Here is a 20901-nt window from a genome sequence, read left to right on the forward strand (position 1 = left end):
TAGTATAGTTTTTGTAGTAAAATCAAAATAAAAAATGGTTAAATTATTTTCAAAACAATTATTTACCATCCTAATTTTTGGATGTCAAACGATTATATTAATTTCTAAATGCTCAAAAAAACCTTTTTTGGCTAAAAAAAAGAAATTTAATGCAATCTACTGGAATTTAAATGCAAGTCAATTTTATTTATTTCAGAAATTTTAATACATTTTTTTATTAAGAGAAAAAAATAGGATAAAGAAAACTCCTCTGTAAAAAAAAGCTCAGAAACATTAATTCTACTATCAATTTAAAAATAGAATATTTTAAAGTAATTATATTTATAAACAGAAACTCATAAGTGAAATTTAACACCAATTTGTTGTTTTGCTGTATTGCATATTCAATGTTAATTTAATTTTTTATAACATTCTGCTGCAAATAGCATGTTTAAAAAAAAGAAAAAAACAGTAAAAAAAAAAAAACTCTTTTAAACGTAAAAATAATGTAAAAAACCAATTAGAAAATTTTTTTTGTAGTAACTCTAAAGATATTTGTATTATATAAAAAATATTCCCTGCGGGCAACAAAAAATTAAAATTATTAGAAATTCTTTGAATCTTTATCATTCAGTAAATCTGGGTTTTATGATTCTACCGTGTTAGTTACTATGAATAAATGAATTGAATTAAATCTGGTTTTTATGATTCCACCATGTTAGTTATTATGAATAAATGAATTGAATTAAATCTGGTTTTTATGATTCCACCGTGATAGTTATTATGAATAAATGAATTGAAATTTATAGTATTTTTGTATGTTCCTTATCTAAAGAAGAATTTGACGCATCTGTTATGTCTAATCTTTTTATTAATTAAATTTTGACTGGAATTTTAATGATACATATTAAGAGAAGTGATTACAGAACACCCAATGCAACTTAAATTGAAAAGGGTATGACTACCCAGCAAAATCTATCAATTTCGAATTTTTTAATTAATTGTTAATAGCATTGTTTTAAATTATACAATTATGATATGTTTAAAACTATTATTTTACAGTAATGTTTTTAAACTCAGTTATATTTTTAAAGTATTCAATTTTTAATGAAATTAATATAAAGCAAAAAGTGTTTGAATTCTCTTATGTTACAATCAAAAAACGTTATGACAAATACCTCCAAAATATAACAACTCCAACTATTTAGAAGCACCACCGAGCTAATTATTTAATAAATCTGGTTTTTATGTTTTTATACCGTCTTCCACATAACTGAATCAATAGAGGTTTATCTCTTTTTTGTGCTTTCTTTACATGAACATTAACTTGACGCGCCTACTTTGTATGATTTTATTACTTCAGTTTTTGACAGGAGTTCCTATAATACATATTAAAAGCATTGACCGCAGAACACCATGCATAATATAAAGTTAAAAAGGGATGGTTTGAAACTCGAAACTTATTAACGTGCAAAAACTTTAATTTATTTGTGAAAAATTACATTTTTAAAAAAAATATGCAAATCATAAAATATTAATGACCATTATTAGAACTAATTTTTTAATTCATAATTCACTTGTAAAGAATATATCAGTTATATTTATAAAGCCTCCAATTTTTTTAATGAAATTGATTTGAAGCAAAATGTGTTTAAATTCTCTTCAGCGACATTTGTCAGGGACGATTGCGAACGGATTCCCTAAAATTCTAAGATATGTCTTAAGAACTGTCAGGTTGGAATTTTATTGCGCGATAAATTCAACCACTATGGTTCAATAAATTGCGAGAAATGTCCAAAAATACCATAACTGTAATCACTTAAGGCAATTTTGGAACTAGGGGGTGAATTATTTAGATAATATTTTTAAGATTTCATCTCTTTCTGCACATTTAAGCATCAATTAATTTCCTCTGAGGGGATGCTTTCTTAATTTTTTGGCCTGGCGAAGAAACTCTTTAATTCAGGCGTAGGAAATAACATTTTGAGTTTTTGATTTCAATTATCTCGGATGAAGTATTAATTTCTTTTCAAAAAATTCTCTATAAAAAAACAGTAATTTTTTTGTTGATTGTGAAAGAAAAATAGAAAATATTTTTTCCCAACAATTTTTAAAGTAATATCAGACTCATCATGACATCTCCACTTTTCTTGCAGTACAAAAAAAACGGTGGGGTTATGTTCAATTGATGTTCGCTTTTTATAATTTGATTAAAAATTCAGCGTTCATTCTGGTAGTAAAATTTTTTAATTCTTTTAAAGGTTATTTATGGATCTCAACTGAAGTTTTTTTCATTACAAGTAGTGAATGAAGTCATTAAACAGAGTTTTTCCTAATTGGAATATTCTAGATTAAATTAAACAGTTCCAGGTTTTATTGTGATTCTTGCGTTTTTTTAGCGATACAAATTTCAATTGACTCAAAGTATTTCTCAATCTTCTTTGGAACTCCTGAATGAGATTGCTGTACCATCACTGAAGAAAAAATCTGAAGATGAAAAAGTATATATAATGGAGAAAAAAAATAGAGTTCGAAAAGTTGAAATATTGTTCAAAAAATACAGTAGTTAAAAAATTTCAGAACACTTATAGTCTTACTTCCATAGAAACTTAGTTAACGGTGTTATTACCTTGTCGTATTCAGTAGTTATACGAATAAAAGACTAATTTAATGTCAATTATTTCGATACTTTAAATGTTACATACTTCGATCATGTGCTAACTTTTTCAATTTTATTTGAAATATTTAAAGCTTTTAAATGCATAGCAAAATCCTTGCAGAAATTGAATTAGTGTAAAAATGATAATCTAGTGCATATCCAAGTTGCTTAAAAATAACGTGGCCGAAATGAAAGGGTAAAGCAGATATGTCACAAAAATTAAAAACGTAAAAGGATTACATCCTCGGCAGAGTGACAGGAAATGCTCCATTTCGGGTAGCAACGATGCAATGATGCATTCGGGCATCTGGTAACATCTCCTGTACTACTACTAATCGTAAATTCGTATATACACATAATTTTGGAACACCTTGTCCGTATAGCTTTATTAAAACCCTAAACTTGAGAGAAGCTTAATAACGTGAATTTTTTTGAATCACTTAAAGATATCATTAGAGTAACAAATTGTGATAATTTAGCTTGTTTATTTAATCATTTTTCTATAAATATTTGTTCAGGGGCTCGTCCCAGTTATAATACTACTCCAACTACTTATTTAAAATTATAAATATGCTAAATTGATCTATATTATTACTATGCATTAACTAAAGTACGCTAAAAAATCTTAAAAAAAGTTTTCATGAATTTAACGAGATTTTTAATAACCATTTTATGATTAAATGAAAGTTTCTTTTTAAAATTAAAGAGGAAAGTATCGTACACGGAATTTAGACTATGTTTTGCCATTAACAACATGTGTAGGAGCGTCTTGGGTACACCACTAAAATAAATCAAGTTCATCTTTGATTCCTAGGGGAACACATGTTTGAAACAGTCTTAATAAGTTATTTACAGATACAGGTTACGATCGAACCTTTTCAATCACATAATCTGCGGCAAAAGCGCTAATACTAGAGATCTCTTCACTCGTCAATCAGACTGAAAGCCTTACCATCGTTTTCGAACTTTTAGCGTTAGACACGGGCATCTCCACCGAATTTTTGGAACAGTAGAGATTGCTTACTCATCTTTACTGTTTCTTGATAGACAGTCGCTAATGTACGCTTAATTTTCAAACGACTTCCATGGGTTCTAAAGGGTGAAGGACAATAGAACACCTTTAGTTCATTTTCTAAATGAAGTTGCAAAGCTAGGCATCAGTTAAACTGAAACATTTTTCCATTCTAAAGGAACCATGAGTATTGTTTGCTCAAAGCTGTTTATCGAATGTTCTGCCAGAAGGTTCTATTAGACCTCTTCTTGGCAAATAATTTTCTAATTTTGTCATTTCTCTACAGTTATTCATGACTGTTAGGTAAAATAAAACATATCTTTTGTCAGTCTCCTCTACTCTAATTCCAGAAATTGAGCAAGAAGTTAAAAGGAAATGCATTTATCATTGAATTAATAAGTTAGTTAATCGAATGCTGCATTACCTGGACTAGCATTATCTGCTGAAAATGAGAACTAATCATCAATTTTGATAATTTTAATCTAAGTGGAAATGTTTTGCTAAATTGCCGATTTATTTTATTTTGTAACTGGCGTTGAACTGCTGTCTCAACCGAGGAGACAAGAGAACTCCTAAATAAAGCATTAGGCCAAACTAGCTTTCGTAACGACGTTTAGATGGAACTAATACTCAATTTCGCTACATGGAGAAGAAAAAACACAAAATCCTCCCTCGGTTAGCCAGACAGCAAAAAGATTCTAACCCATGATCTGCCTACCACTGAGGATATATTATATGAGTAATGTGGTCGGCATGAGCAGGGAGCAGACTTCGTATCAACTAGCCACGTGTGGGATTAGAACCAGGGACACATCATCGGGAGGCAATTGACAATTAAAGGAAAAAGCTTAAAAACGTTCAAAATATGTATGTTATTTGCCCATTCTGAACTCCATGTAAATTAAAGAGATATATTACGATTACGACAGTTAAAATAGATCACGACAGTTAAAATTATAACTTTGATACAAGTAAAAGGTACTATTTGAAATATTGCTTCTGTATATGATTATATCCTGCATATAATTATATCCTGCATATAATTATACCCTGTACACGATTTGATCCCGTATGTGGTATTTAATGCTTATTTCTTGTTTAAAAAAAGCTCAAAATTGGCTTAATATTGATGTTTTTTCACTTTCCTTACTATGAGAGCTTCGAAAAATATTCAAAGAGCTAAAAATAATATTTAATTCGAAAAACATTGTTAGATTTAAAACTATGTATTTAAATTTATTAAAATATTAAGGTTTTAATTTAAAAAATATTGTGATTCGAAATGCTTCAAATATGCAAGCGGACACTAAAAACTGGTGCTTTGACTAATTTTTATATATATATTCATACATGCATGTGAGACATTTCGAAAAAAAAATACTTATTATAATTCTAATATAATGCATAAATTACATGCGGCAGGTAAATTTTTAGAAAGTCCCTTTACCTCGTGCACTTTACTGTAAAACATGGAGCGTTCTAAACGTTACATCTTAAGCACAAAACTCAATTTTTATTCAGTAGTGAATGAATTTAGTAAAAACATGAGCATTTTTACCTCCGAAATGAATATATTCATTACTGGGATGGGCAGCTATTCTTCTAAAGTTTTCCTGCACGCAAACTTTGAAATATTCATATACTTTGGTCTAACTCGGAGGAGAAGGTAGTAGCGATAAACAAAACGAAAAAGCTTGAGTTAATGCAACATCGAGCATAATTTTGAATTACTTTTCCTAGAAGTAAACAGTGTAGTGACGTTTCGAAGCAAAATAAACTGCACGCGACGCCCAGGACAATTGATACGATTTAAAATGCAGTCATATCATCATAGAGCAGACAGATTAAAATTGATGGGGATGATAATTACGCCGAAACAAATATGTATGAGAAAAAAAACAACTTCACCATTAGATAAAGTCATTTATTCCAAACATATGGATGGAATAATTGCTTCATTCAATATTTAATTTCCATCAAATTACATATTGTTTTAATTATGTATGCCGTCCAAAACTAATGATGTTTCCATTATATTCAACGTGTTAATGAACTAGTACAAATACAAGTAAACAGGAGAATAATGCATTAAAATTAATTTAATGAGTTGTTAACCTTATTTACTTTAAAATATTTAAATTTTAAGTGTATGAGTTCAGGTTATGGTTATAATATGAAAAGTTTATTAACTATACTCCATTTTGTTCAGTTTCGTTTTAAAATTTTGCATCATAAATGCATTATATTTTTATTTTCTACAAAATTTTTATTTACGTATTGATTTTGATTAACATGCATTTTATTTTATAACCAACATATTTTGCTTTAATTAGAAATAAAATACTGAAATTATGAAATAGGATACTTAAATAAAATATTAGTTAAAATGAGATTCCTTCGAATTGTTTCATTTTTATTTCCAAACAATGAATTTCAAAATTTTGATGAATTTAACCTTTATTTTTACGCTATTAAATTATATAAGTTAAATTGTTGCATTTAAAAAATTTATATCTTGTAGTAAATTTGATAATAGGCAAAAAAAATATTCTGGCTACCTAAGCCTATAAAAAAGTAAATTTAACACTAGGTAATGGAAAAAATACTTTATCTACATTTAAAGTAGTGTTTCAATATTTTATTTCATATCATAATTAACGCTAGAGAGATCAAGGAATGCATCCATTGATTTTTTCTTTGGTGTTAGGATGGGGATAAAATATCTCCTGGGGGCCAACAGACACATGTCCAACGGCTCTGAGGCAAAGGCAATCATTTTCCATAAATATTGCTATATTTAATCATTCTCTGAACTTTCGTAAATATTTAGCACTGATATAGACAAGAAAACAACAGCATTAACACTAGAAAGACATATGGAGACAATGTGGCATATTCGTTTCCTGTTGCTCTGTAAGTAGAAAAATAACTTACTGAAAGTGTTGCATGTTTTTGACTTTGTATAAATTGATACAATTTGAGAGCATATATAATCATTCCTATGTTAGCCTTATAGAAAACAAATATAGAACTTTATACCTAGAACGACGGGAGGGCCTAGGGAGGCCCACTTGGTATTTTAGTAGGTATTACACAACCCCAGGTAGTTTTGGGTATGAGGTATCTTTGCTCAAAATTTTAATGTGAATTGTACCATTCACAATTTTTCCAACTATTAAGGAATTAAATAATTAAAATGATAATTGATAAAATAAGTAATAATGAAAATAATAATAATTAATCATAATTAATCATAATTAATAACTATTAATAATAATAATTAATAAAAGAATAAATAATAATAGAATAATTAATAATAGAATAATTAATAATTAAAAGTATAGTTGAAATTAGTATAGTTGAAATTTTTAAAAGAATAGTTGGAGAAGTTTACAAGGAATTGTTTTTTGATAAACCTTTCTTTAAGATTGGTTGCTAAAGGTTTTTAAATTTTTTTTGTGGTGTTAATAATACTTATATTCCCCTGATAAGGAAACTATTTTATTGGTTCACAAATGTATAATCACTGTCCAAACATTCCATTGACAATAAAAATTCTCCTCAGCTGAAAATATCCTTATATCGGTAAAGTTCAGAAAATGATTGAAGAACTGCATGACGGAGAGTGAACAAAGCTGAGAGATTCCAGAAAGAAACTATCTGAAATCTTAACAACACTCCAAGATCTGGAGAGAAACTTTTCAGAAAAAAAAAATTCGAAATCCTTAGGTAGTTCTACGGCCGTTGATATTGATCACATGAGATATGAGGGGGAGGGATATTTTTTTTCGCTCTTCTTTACTGAACTATTATAGATTGGTTTTTAGATCAACTCTGAGTCTAGGATAATAATAAGATTGTAGAGAAAATCTATAAGGGCTGTGACGTCATGAAGTTACTATGTCACTTTTCTTGTACTTGTGAAAAAAGTTGAAATAAAGTTCGTAGAGAGAACTTTTTTTTATTTAGTAAAAATATTAAAATAATTATTGTAAAGATTCAACTTTACTAATTTAGCTATTTTGTATGACTTGAGCATTGAGTAAGAAGTAAAACTATTGAATATCTTACAGATATTAAAAGATATCCCGATAAAACTCAATTTTTAACTGTTTATTAAAAGAAAAATTAAGCATTTCAAAATACCGTTTTCGGGCATTATCTGCTGCAACAATTCAAAAAAAAAATTATATTGCCAACAGACAGGAATCGTTTTTATATAACAAGGCCCCTATTCACTGTCTTTGCGAGGGATGAATCAATTTTCTATGTTTTTGATTTATTTGTCAAGAATCTTAGTAATCCTCAAAATGTAACAAATGATTATCCAGTCGCAATTTCTGTGAAAAGTGAACCATTTTTCCATCATCATCTTTAGTTGGGATATACGATGAAGCGGCATTATCTGCTGCTTCGTCGTAACTTCATTATTAAATATCAAAGTCTAAGCTAATAAAAGCTGATTATAAAAAAATGTATATTGCGAACTGACAGGAATCGTTTTCTTATAACAAGGCCCCTATTCACTGTCTTGGAGAGGGGCGAATCAATTTTCAATTGTCCATGTTTTTGACCTATTTGTCAAGAATCTTAGTAATCCTCAAAATATAACAGATGGTTATCCAATCACAAGTCCACAAAAAATGGACAATTTTTCCATCCTCATCTTCAATTGGTATGTTTTTAGTTTTCAATTATAACACAAACATTTATCTATACACTTTTAACATATGCTGTGGGGCACACAACTATGCTTTAAGAAATATTTAATTCATAAGGAAATAAAATATGTTAAGCAAATTTTACTATTAATAAGTCCTGAATAAAAGTTAAAAAATTATTTTTCGTGTCCATTATCTAAATATAGAACAAAAATTATATAATGAGGATAATTAACTTTTCTTCGCATAATGTTAAAAAAATAAACATTCAATAAATCAGTACTGAATAACACTGCAAAATCGGGCACAAAATTTAGAGACTTCTACCAACATAATTAATTGACCAAAAATAAATGCCATTTGTTTTATTGATTATTATTTTTTGTCCTTGCTAGTGGCTTTACTTTATAAGGCTGAACAAAATACGTTTATAGTATTCATTGCATAAAAATAAAGAATAATTGCATTCGGTATCATTTATGGCATGATACGTTTGCTCAAGGCATACTCATGTTAATTAAAATTTATTGCAGTTAAGCGAGTTTCCCTCGTACTTATTCGTTTGGAGAGCTCTTAAAAAACTTCTTTCCACACTATCTATATTTAAAATATGCATTTGCTGCCGTTTTAATATGTGCCAAGTATATTTATTGAACCTACATTAATATGTTTGGTGCCTATTAAAATCTCCCGAATTACTATAATGCTATTTCTGCTTATTATCAAAATTAATTAAGCGTTAATTGCGTCTTAACATTTCTCCTAAATGACTTAGTATCATTGACTTTGTTTTAGTGCATAGCCTATTTTTTGTTGCAATTAGTACCTACTAAGAAAATTAAACATCATTAGAGTCATTTATAGTATTGTGAATATTTTTCATTTCTCCGAAACTAATTCATATTTCATCATAAAATTTGCTTTTTAGTGCTCAGATTATTTTTTATTTTAGTTATTACTTATTATCAAAATTTTATATGCATCATTAGTATCAATAATAGTATGGTATTTCTTTAAGTTTTTCCGTGGAGATTTTTATGTTTAAAGGCTTGTTGCTTATCTGTACATTATTTTTGCTTTTTAGAAAATAACTTTATATTTTTATTTCAATTTACGTTGATTAAATTATTTTTAAATTATTAAAATTAACATATTTTTAAAGCACAACAATAAACAAGTGGTTTTAGAAAACTTATGAAATACTAATTTGGTGATTAGTCCGCTTATGCTACTGCTTTCATATTGCTCGTTTATCTGACATAAAGAATAAAAAATAATTAAATATTAAAAAACGTGAAAAAAATATTTTTTTATTGATGAACAAGCTAGCAAACATCGCTAATATTATCTTCAAAATACTAATAATACAGAATTACCTACAGTTTATTTTTTATCAATGGCTAGTTCTAAATCAATTGAAAAATTCATTGTTCAATCGTATCTTCTGTACAATCTAATTTCATTATTTGAATGAGTTTTAGACTTATGCTCTGAAATTACTCTTTTTATCCGCTGTTTAAATTTCAGGGCGTCAGAATAAACGGTTCTGGAGTAATAAGAGAAATCACATTCACACAATCTTTTCATTTCATTATTAGAGACTAGCTTAATATCCGTTTCTCGCACGGTGTGAAAAAAATGTAAAAAGTTAGAAAACCAGTCCTGAAATTATGCACAATACTGAAAGCTATGAAATCATGCGCAAAGTCGAAGGGCATTAGACAATAAATGTTGCTTGAAAGAGTTTTAAAATTCTTATGTAGTACAGTGAAGAACTTGCAAAACGCTTAGGTAAAAAATATCTACATATTTTTGCCTGAGAACAACATATAATATGTAAATAATGAAAACCAAATCATTTTAATGATAATTTGTCATACGTTTAATAAGGCAGAAATCAATTATTTTTATTTAATACTTTTGTAATAATTATACAAAAAAATAAAATAGTTAAAATCGTACAAATTTTTGATGCTACACTCCTTAATGAATAAAGTTGTTGATGAAATTTATTACCTTTTGTTAAGCATTAACTGTGCTCCGTTAATAAATTCAATTAAATTACATACAAAAATAATAATTACAGTCCAAAAAGGGCAAAAATATTATTTTTTATTTTGTTCTATAAAACTCTAGCAAGAAATTTTAAACGTACCTTTAGAATTACCAAAAATGATATAATAATTACGATTTAATAAATTCTTGATTTAATAAATACTTAAACAGCAAAAAAGTCTTTACAAAAGATACAAAAGTCTTGCGGCCTTGCGGAATTTTGTTTTTAATGTAAATTTGTAAATTTTTCTTCTTTTGTTTTCTACTTACAACTGTAAGCCTCATGCTATACTTTGTGGTGCATGAGGAGTTTTAAATCGTTTAAATAAAATAAAAATAAAAATAATAAATACTTAATAATTACACATTAAAATCTTAAAAATTCGACTTTTTACTTCGTCATTACAGCATTTTTTCTTAAAAAAATATGTTGGCCATATAAAGTAATGGCCGACTGCCAAAGTTTCACGAAAATCTCTTAGTGCATAATTATTATTAGATGTTTTCTTTCAGTATTCAACAAGTATTTGTTATACATGTAATTTCCCTTACTTACTTTCTAAATTAAAGGTTTGACAAAAAAAAGTATACGCTATGTTGAATGACTATTTTAAACCTTATCTCATGCAAAGAGAAAAAAAAAATGTTTAAATTGAATGCTCTTTTTAACAAATTTATATTCTAATAAAAGTTATTTTTCAGTTCTTTTCTTAAATTCCAAAAAAAATGGCAATTCATTTCATAAATATCATGTCTCATTTTAAAAACTACTTTTTTTTTTACTTTTAAATCATTCTATTACTTCTTACTTTGTTTTCGCTTATGTTTCCCAGAGAAATTTCAAAAGGAGAAAAAATGATATTTCTAAAAAATTAAATATGCAATATCTTTTATTCATGCAACTTGCTTAAAAATCAAGTAAGCGTCTTAGCTTTACGAAGTTAAACAGAAAAAAATTGAAGCGATGGCATGTATTTTCGACGCTAATAATTTAAATATGGAAATTCTAGGTGAGGGTTTCACAAAAAAGTAATTGTTTTGACTTCTGTTATAAAAATATATGTAAAAAATGAAAGCGTATCACTTTCACCAGATTCAACATTAAAGAAAATTTTATCTTCAGAAAATATGATTAAATTTGCTACTTTTTAGTACGTTCCATGTATAACATTACTTTGATATAAGATCTTATCAAATGAAAAACATGATAATGCTTTTTTTTCTTGTATAGGAAGCTGTTTTTTCTATAAAATATTATTTTTTTCTGAAAATATTGTAAAAGAATTTTTTTGAAAGCATAATTTTTGTTTACTGATACGTACCTGATGGAGATACAGCCAATTGAAATTTAATATTCATAAAAATTCTCAATGAATTATTGATAAGATTCAAAAGTAAATATTTATTTAGCCAGATAGTTATTGATTCAGAGTATAGTGTTGCAGACCAATGTTCATTGTCTCGCTTTTTTCGAATGTAGCATCTTCAATAAAAATTTTACATATGAAAAGATCATTATAAGCAGCATTATAAAGCAATATAATAAAGTAAAGTAACGTAAAAAAAAATTTTGGAGAAAAATATATTTTCTTGCATATTACGTTACTTTCTATTTTCATAAAATTATGTGAATTTTACAGATTATATCTTTCGTCTAAATACGCTATGCACTGTAAAACTTTGATGTACAGTTACCTCAACTTTCGGTTTTGAGGTAAACTAAAAAAAAAATTTCTTCTTTTTTTTAGTGCATGTTGTCATATATTTTATGTAGTCACAATTCTTCACTGTCACAGTTTTTTTTATCTACTTATTCATATTTTGTTTGTTTATTTACTGATAAAAAATATTTTCATGCGTTTTAAAATCAATTCATGACTTCATTGTAAAATATAACAAAACGATGTATTTTTTCAATTAAGATAAAAAGCAAGCATAATTTTAGTAATATATTTACACTAATTCTTTCAAACAATTGTTATTTTGTCAATTTACATATATTTTTTTTGCATGATTACTACATTTCTGTATTTAATTTACTTAGTTTACCTCAACATCAAATATGGTGGCAACTATACAACAAAATGTTTTACAATTTAGATGCGTATTTAAATATCTAATAGTAGTTACTTTTTAAATACTTGATATGTATTTATTTGACTAAATATGTTTAAATCTAGTGATTTTGACCGTCAACGTTTCGATTTTTAAATTATTACATAGTATATTACAAGAAATATACACTGATACATTGATACATTCTATGTTAACGGGCATTGCGAAAAATTCTACAAAATAATTTTTAATTATTTCATTTAAATGACGTAATATTACGCCTAATAAGTTTTTGCTTGCTTTTTTTATTGTTTTTCTACTGTTTTTCATTTTAAAAAAATTGTGTAGCTGTCTCTTATTGGATCTCTTAATGTACGAGAATCATAGATGATAAATCCTTGAATTACTTTGATAACTACTCAAAAAATGTCATCGTATAATATCAAATAAAAGTCTCTTAAATATGGTCATGCTTTTAATTTTCCAGTGTTTGTTTTGTGGAGAAGCATTTCATCATAATTATTAAGTTTCACTTTCCTATACCATTATTTATAGAAGTAATCCCGCGCTCTACCCTTAATCTGTTAATTACTCAAAGCAAGTAGATAGCGCAGTGTAATCCTCTTCCTCTCTAAGTTCCCTTACCACAAAGGAAAACATTAATCCTATTATTCTGGCTGGATCTGAAGCTGAAGATAATAGACCAGAAAACGATTACTTCCAGCAATTCCGTTAAGGAGAAAAGTACTCATGTGGGGACTGTAAGCAGATTCTTTTATTAACTCGAGAAAATCGTTCTAAGAATATTGAGGCCAAACACAGAACCCTATAGATTTCGAGTAACCAAGATCGGAACCAAATACAAATCAATCAGTACCTTATTGAAGTATCTTATTTTATTCCAGCTTGTCTAAACTCCAGGTTCCCTTTTTCTGTTTTTGAGTTATAAATTACTTTTGATCTAGTTCTTATGATTTAGGGTTAAAAACGGATGGCTATAATTTCCAATGATTTTTAATTTTAAATTTCAAGGTTGACAGGTAGAATAAACTTTTGCATCCCGTGACACTATTACGACCAATCAAAAACGGATTTTCAGCTACCAATCACTTCCAGAATGTCTGACCAAGATCGAAACCCAATACAAATCAATCAATACGTTATTGAGTTATATTATTTTATTGAAACTTGTCTAAACTCAAGGTTCAGCTTCTTATAGATACATAAATGTTTGATCTGGTTCTTATAGATTAGAGTTAAAAATGGACAGTTTTATTTTCCAACGCTTTTAATATTAAATTTCGAAGTTGGCAGGTTGTATAAACATTTGTGTTCCTTGTGGCCCTATTATGACCTATCGAAAACAGATTTGCTACAGCTTTCAGAATGTAAGGGCTAAACCGAACATATAGACTTAAAGTAACTGATATAGAATCTAAATGCTAATTATCCGGAATATATTTTTATTCCAATTTGTCCAAAAGTCAGGTTCAGTTTAGTTTCTCTCTTATTTGAGATGCATATTGCTATTAATGTGGTTTTGTAAACTAGAGTTAAAACTTCATAGCTCTCAAATGCTCAAAGCTCTTAACTGTGTAGAGCTCTTAAATCCTCATAGCTCTTAATTGGAAAATCGTTCTAAGAATATTGAGGTCAAACACCGAACCCTATCGATTTTGAGTAACTAAGATCGAACCAAATACAAAATCATTCAGTACCTTATTGAAGAATCTTATTTTATTCCACTTTATATAAACTCAAGGTTAATTTTCTTCAGAAATACAAATTACTTGTACTGGTTCTTATGAATACTGGTTCTCATGAAATTGTGTTTAATTTCCAATGTTTTTAATATTGAAATTTAAAGTTACCCAGTAGTAAGCACTTCTGTGTTTCTAGTGGTAATATTACGACCAACTAAAAACGAATTTTCAGCTATCATTCACTTTTAGAATGAATAGGCCAAACAGGCCCTATAAACTTTTAATAACTAATATGAAATCTACATTATTATCATCTAGCATCTATTTTTATTTCAATTTGTTTAAATTTCAGGTTAATTTTAGTTTTTCTCATACTTGATTTGCAAATTGCTAATGATGTGCTTTTGTAAACTTGAGTTAAAACCTCATAATTCTTAAATGCATGAAGTCTTATATTATATTTTCTAATTAACAAATGTGATAGACTTTTGCTCCCAACTGATTTGGATGAGTTATATAGGATCCAATTCGGACTCAAGAGTTTAACTCCAGCGTCATTAAATTTTGATTACTAACTAAAAGACGAGGAAAGACTTGTATAAAGTGCTGGGACAAAATGCTAGAGATTTTTCAGTGAAACCATTTGCGTTACAAGGAGAGGAAAACTGCAAAATAATTTTCTGGTTGCCACTAGGTATATGAGGCTCTATATCGCAATATATCTTGATTTGGAAATGTGTTAAGTCACTAAATTACTACTAAAAATTTCATTAAGAAAAAAAGATATACAAAATATGTGGTTCTATTAACTCAAATTTGGTCTCAAAAATTTAGTTTCTGATTGTGTTTAGATAAAAGTTAATTCTCATAATTTGGTTATATCTATAGTTTTTTCTGAAACATATCTAATTATTACTGCGAAAAAACCCTCTATAAATTTACATTAATCAATTTATGCTAAAGAGATTAACTATCATTAGAAAGAAACGTTAAATCATAATATTTTAATTAGTCTAATATAATCTAGTAATAATTAATCTAATCTAATATTATATTTTATTAAATCTAATATATATTTAATTAACATAATCTTTGAGTCAATCCTTTAATTAATCTTAATTTTTTCTTCAATCTTAATCTTAATAATGTTTTAAAATTTTCAATTTATTATTTTAATAATAAATGTAAAATGGAAAGAGTTTTTCCAAACAAATTAGTGTAAAAGTGAATGTAATTTATTTTAAATTTAATATTCATAAAACAGTTAATTAGTTAGGTGCTATTCTAAATACGTGTATCATAGAATTTTGCATAATAGGGTAATATCATAAAATTAGTTTGCAATGAAAAAATGCTGCTTTTAGAAAACTTTATGCTATTATCCAAATAAAAATGTAATCACGGCTGTTAAAAATATTAAGAAAGATGATAAAAATCGTTATTGTAGTCTAATAAGCTATAAGGAAGTTTTAGTTTTTTGTATACTCTTGCACACTTTCCGTAAGTTTATAAAGACATATTTTGTAATTAAAAATATTCTCATAGTATCAGTTTTTTTCTATTTATCAGATTTAAATTTTTTTGCATAATGTATTCATTAAAACGAAAGTTTTTTTACTTCTTTTTTTAAGTTTAATAAGGCATATTAATTTAATCAGTATTTTTATTCTAGCAAGCATTTTGGATGGAGGTAGCATGTGTATAGAAACGTATTGTGACGTCATATTGAAGTAAAAATGATCTCGAATAAAAAATAAAGAGGATATATTTTGGTTCATAAAAATGTGTTTTTTTAATAAGCCTTTTATTAAATACACAGATTCGGTAAATGCAATGAACTTTTTTCTTGAAAAGTGCAATATAGTTATAGTCAATGCATTATTAAAAACTAATTCATACTCAAATTTACAAAATAAAATCTTAAAAACTGAATAATAATCACAAACTGATGATTTAAACTTAAAATCCACAGCAGGAAACAATTATTAACGGTAGAATGACCACATTCATCTCTTTATAAAATATATCGACACAAATTGAATGGTGTTACTCTTTCCTCAGTTCAAAACATCTTATCCAACAGACAATAATTACCAAACTTTACTTCCTTGAACTACGGGAGACTGCAACAAATGCAAGAATGATTGCCAAACAGGAAATTCATCAACAAGTGCTAATTTTGAACTAGGAGCATCAATTAACAGACAATTGAGCATTACTGTTGTACATGATTGTGATTCTAGAGTTAACAAACTAAGTGGGATTGAACTTGTAGCTAAAGAATGTACTTTGCTGTAGAATAATGTTGTTCTAAGCAGTAGTGGAATAGAATTTAAGCTCAGGAATTGTGAAACTAATCTTCTAATTCAAATTGTCGAGGAAATTGAAAGATATTCCTGATTTTTATCAACATTAAGCTCACTATTAAGAAATTTGATGTTTATGGACACAAAATTCTTTAAATTGAAATTTATGTTCTAATTAATATTTTAAACATAAACCATTCATTCTAATCAACCTACTCAAGTATGAAACTTTGTAGTATATATTGATTTTTATTTCTGATATATGTTTGATGATACATTATTTATATTGCCAAAAGAAGGAAGTAAAATATCAACATACAGTCATTTTTTTCGGAAATGCATGTGCATTAATTTTAATGTGAGTGGAAAAAAATCAGCTAAAACTGACGTATCGTATAGAGAATTCTGATAAAAAAGCTATATTTCTGATTAATAAAACCAAAAAAACTTTTTAAACCATTCATTTGGTAATTTTTCTATTCATATGGTAAAGGGTTACCAGAAATTATGTTTTTCGAACTGTGTAAATCTTTATTACAAGCCAATTAGCGAAGAATGCAAAGCAGAAAAGTAAATATTACCGAACAATGTCTTTATGTCATGCTCTAAGGCAGGGGTAGCGAGCCTTTATACACCAATGTGCCATTTTCTCTAAAAAATTGCTTAATGAGGTCATAGACGTGCCGTAAAATAATAATACTAAATACTATCAACTCAAAACTCTTTATTTACATTGAAAAAAAATACATTTTGCAATGTCTCAGTTATACAAGTAATTCCACTTAAAGTAACATCAGTGTGACTTCTGTTGTTGCAGATTAGATGACCAATAACTTATATTAGGTTGTAAGATGTTTGTTTAAGCAGGACTGTTGATTTTTTCTGCTAGTTATTTATTGTTAGCTTGTTTTTTACTGTTATTAATTGTTTTTTAGTATTAATTTTTAATTTTTTTATTAATAATTGTTTATTATTTTGTTTGTTTTTTGTGAATTTTAATTTAATTGTTACATATGCTTCATAGCGTGTTAACATTTGTGTAATAACAATTCATAGTGTAACAACAATTGTGATCGGTGGAGTGCCCAAAATACTGTGTCGCGTGCCATTGGTTCGCCGTCCCTGCTCTAAGGCATGGCTCTCTCTCATGGGAAAGAATTACCATTCTCTACCCAATTTACCAAATTTTATCACGTATTATCGAACCACATTTTATTTTCAATTTTACCAAAATCAATACCAAAGTACTTCGGTAAAAATTACCGAGCTTTTTGGTATTCAAATAGAACCAGAATACAAATATTATCATATTCTGGTATTTTTGATCATACTTTTTGCATTCATACTTAGTAACTGTTATAAATAATCTAATGTTTTTAATGCTATAATGATTATTGTGTTTTTTTTTTAATTTATAAAATTATATAATGGACTATTCAAAAGGACAAATAAAGGAACATTAATTTTCAATGAGCTTACAAAACTCAGATATTGGATTTAAATGAACGTACTACTTGAATTTTTGTACTACTTGAATCTTTAATATTCCTATACAAAGAATTCATTGTTAGAACATGATTATTATTGGTCACAATTCACGTTGTAGACGAAATAAATGATTTTTTTGCGTTTATTTATGGGAATATATTGGTTCGAAAAGAAATGGTTTGTTTTTAAATGTCTTCTGTAAAAATATTTTGCACTGACTGTAAATCATTGGGGCTCATTTAATAAAAAAAATTTAAATTAGAGATCTATATTTGTAATTTGTCCGATTTTTATAAGAAAATTTATAAATATGAACAAACCATAAAAGTTATAGAGAAATGAGAGTTATAAAATTTAGAAGTGATTATTACGAGATGCTTTGGAATACAAGCAGAGATCCACTATTGGCGCTTAATTCAAAATGGACCGTTCCAAAAATTTAGCCAACTAAGTCAACACCATGGAATTTAAGATTAATATATAAACTTTTTGGCGTCAAAAAACAACCCCAAAAGGTGTATTAGAAAGTAAAATAAGACTAGTAACGCTTAAGGTGATGTCTTTTAGAGATTGGAAAAGGAAAGTGCAAGTTATATTTTTCTGATATCTGGTTGCCAGTTAGACGTCACGGAACGAAAGATTAAAATAACAACTCGCCCTTCTCTCGTCGTGTGAAACCGAATAAGAACTGATCCATTTATTTGGAAATTGACCAGAAGTAACCAAAATGAGTATCTTGCTCTAAATATATACGTTCAGAAGCCTTGTCAAAAATTAAGAAAAAATAATGTTCATGATAGGGTTTAAAAATTAACATTTAATCAAATAAAAACACAAAAATTTTATAACATCTTGACGAGTAGCTAATGTGGAAAGAAAAATTGAGGGCATCAAAAACTGATTGATTGTCGGAAGAATATGTCCTTATTAAGTGCTTAATATGTGTTAATATATGCTATAATTAAGTGCTGTTATGGATAATTAAATTATTATAAATATTAGATAGTCTATCAAATATTTAAATAAGTGCTGAGCATGTAGCTCTTTCTTAAACGAAAATTTTTTCTCATTTAAAATAATCTTTATTACTTTTATTTCCATGCACACCGTCACTCAAGAAAATACGTTCTGATCACCTGATCTTTCAGATCTAGGGTTACATTATTTTCTAATGTCGGCTTAGTAATAATGTCCTTCACTACACTATTAAATAAAGCCGCCATTATGTCTCTCAACTAATTTTAAGAAGGGTAGACAATTCTTAATGCAATAATGGCGTGATAGGACGAAAACATCATGATGCTTTATGTTGTTTGAACTCATTCCATAATAAAAGGAATTTCTAAAGCATTGTAAGCATTACTTTTCAGTTTTAGTACGAATATTGCTTGAAATAGTCACTGGCTCGCTACTTAATGAATGTTCTTATCATATTATAAAATTTCATTAAATTCACTAGAATTATTTAAATGTAACGATGAATATTAGATTTAACCTTCTAATAAATTTAATTACCATCATTGGAAAATTTACGATAGTAAAAATATAGTGTCATTCTGTAACAGTTGATTGTAAGCTAGAAGTCCATGACAAATCTCCAAAATTTCGTGACCAATGTCAGTGTTGCGAACAAGCTCTTTTTATTTTCCCAACAAGTTTGCCTTCATCCCTCTGAAGCTGGGTGAACTTCAAGCCCTCACAGAGGATCGTAACACTGCCCTTCACTGTGACAACTCAATGTTTTTAACCACTAAACAATCACGGCTATATAATTCTCTCGGCATCAAGTGCTCAACATCACGGTTCCATACAATTTTAAGTTAATGAAAAACTGATTTGTATGAATAGAAATAAGCTAAATAAATGTAATGGAATAACAAAAGGCAATAGGTATGAGTGTTTTAATCTGATAAATTGTGTTGTTGAAGTAAACAACTATCCAAGAGACAACTACCCAGTCCTTCACTAGGATACTTTGGTGTCTTTAACCACTGAACAATCTCGGCACATAATTCTCTCGGCATCAAGTGCTCAACATCATGGTTCTATAAAATTATAGATAGTGCAAAACTGATTTGCATGAATAGCATTAAACTAAATAAATGTAATCTATTAAAAATAAGCAACAAATGTATGAGTATTTTAATCTGATAAAGTCAGATGTCAATTCACACGACTATCCAGGGCTATCAACTAAGTAAATAAATTAATTAATTAGATTTTTTATTCAATTGCAGCTTGACTATATGATAAACATCGAGAACTCAACATCGTAGTTCTTTACAATTATAATTTATGAAAGAGTGATTTGCATAAATAGCATTAAACTAATCAATGTTACAAATGCATGAGTTTTTAAGCTGATAAATTGAGTTGTCAGAGCACACAACTATCTAAGTAAATAAATCGAGAGATGTTTTAGCTAATTCATGATTAAAAAATATATTGCTGAACAAACTTGTTGAGCACTTTCCAAAGAATCTTTTCTGTGGTAAGAATAAATTACTTTACGATTAATTACTTAGCTTTCTCAGATCTCGCTGTTAAACAGATTTCGGGCAGGTACTAATCAATTAATTCACCACAATAAATCTTTGCCTTTTTCCCTCTACCTCAACTAAAAATGGGGATTACAGATTTTCTTCCCTTTTTCAACAACCCAAATGCCGTGTGAAAACTATTTTTCTTTCCATAAACTTTTCTAAATAAACTTTGAAAGAAAAGTTTTAGTATTTAATCCTGACCTCAGTTATCTCCATTCAACAGTTTTATCAAGTTTTTGGTTTTTAAGACGGTAATCGCATTTATTTATTTAAAAGGTACAGTTGTTGTTGTTGTTTTTCTTAAGTTTTAATTAAATTTCAGTACTTTTAATTTGAAAAAAAAAGTTAATTAGACTGTTTTAAAAGATAGAAAGTTTTCCCCGCATTTTATTGCAATCACTCAAATAATACAACTGTACAAACACCTTAAAACAAAGATT

The 20901-nt window shown here is 27.7% G+C and overlaps 1 protein-coding gene across 2 annotated transcripts in view; it reads left to right on the forward strand.

Moving 5' to 3' along the window:
* Window positions 1–20901, forward strand: part of LOC107436142 (protein turtle homolog B) — a 409568-nt gene that overhangs the window by 186719 nt on the left and 201948 nt on the right. The window lies entirely within an intron of this gene.

This window comes from Parasteatoda tepidariorum, chromosome 1, assembly GCF_043381705.1.
Source record: "Parasteatoda tepidariorum isolate YZ-2023 chromosome 1, CAS_Ptep_4.0, whole genome shotgun sequence".
In the NCBI taxonomy this organism is placed as follows: Eukaryota; Metazoa; Arthropoda; class Arachnida; order Araneae; family Theridiidae; genus Parasteatoda; species Parasteatoda tepidariorum.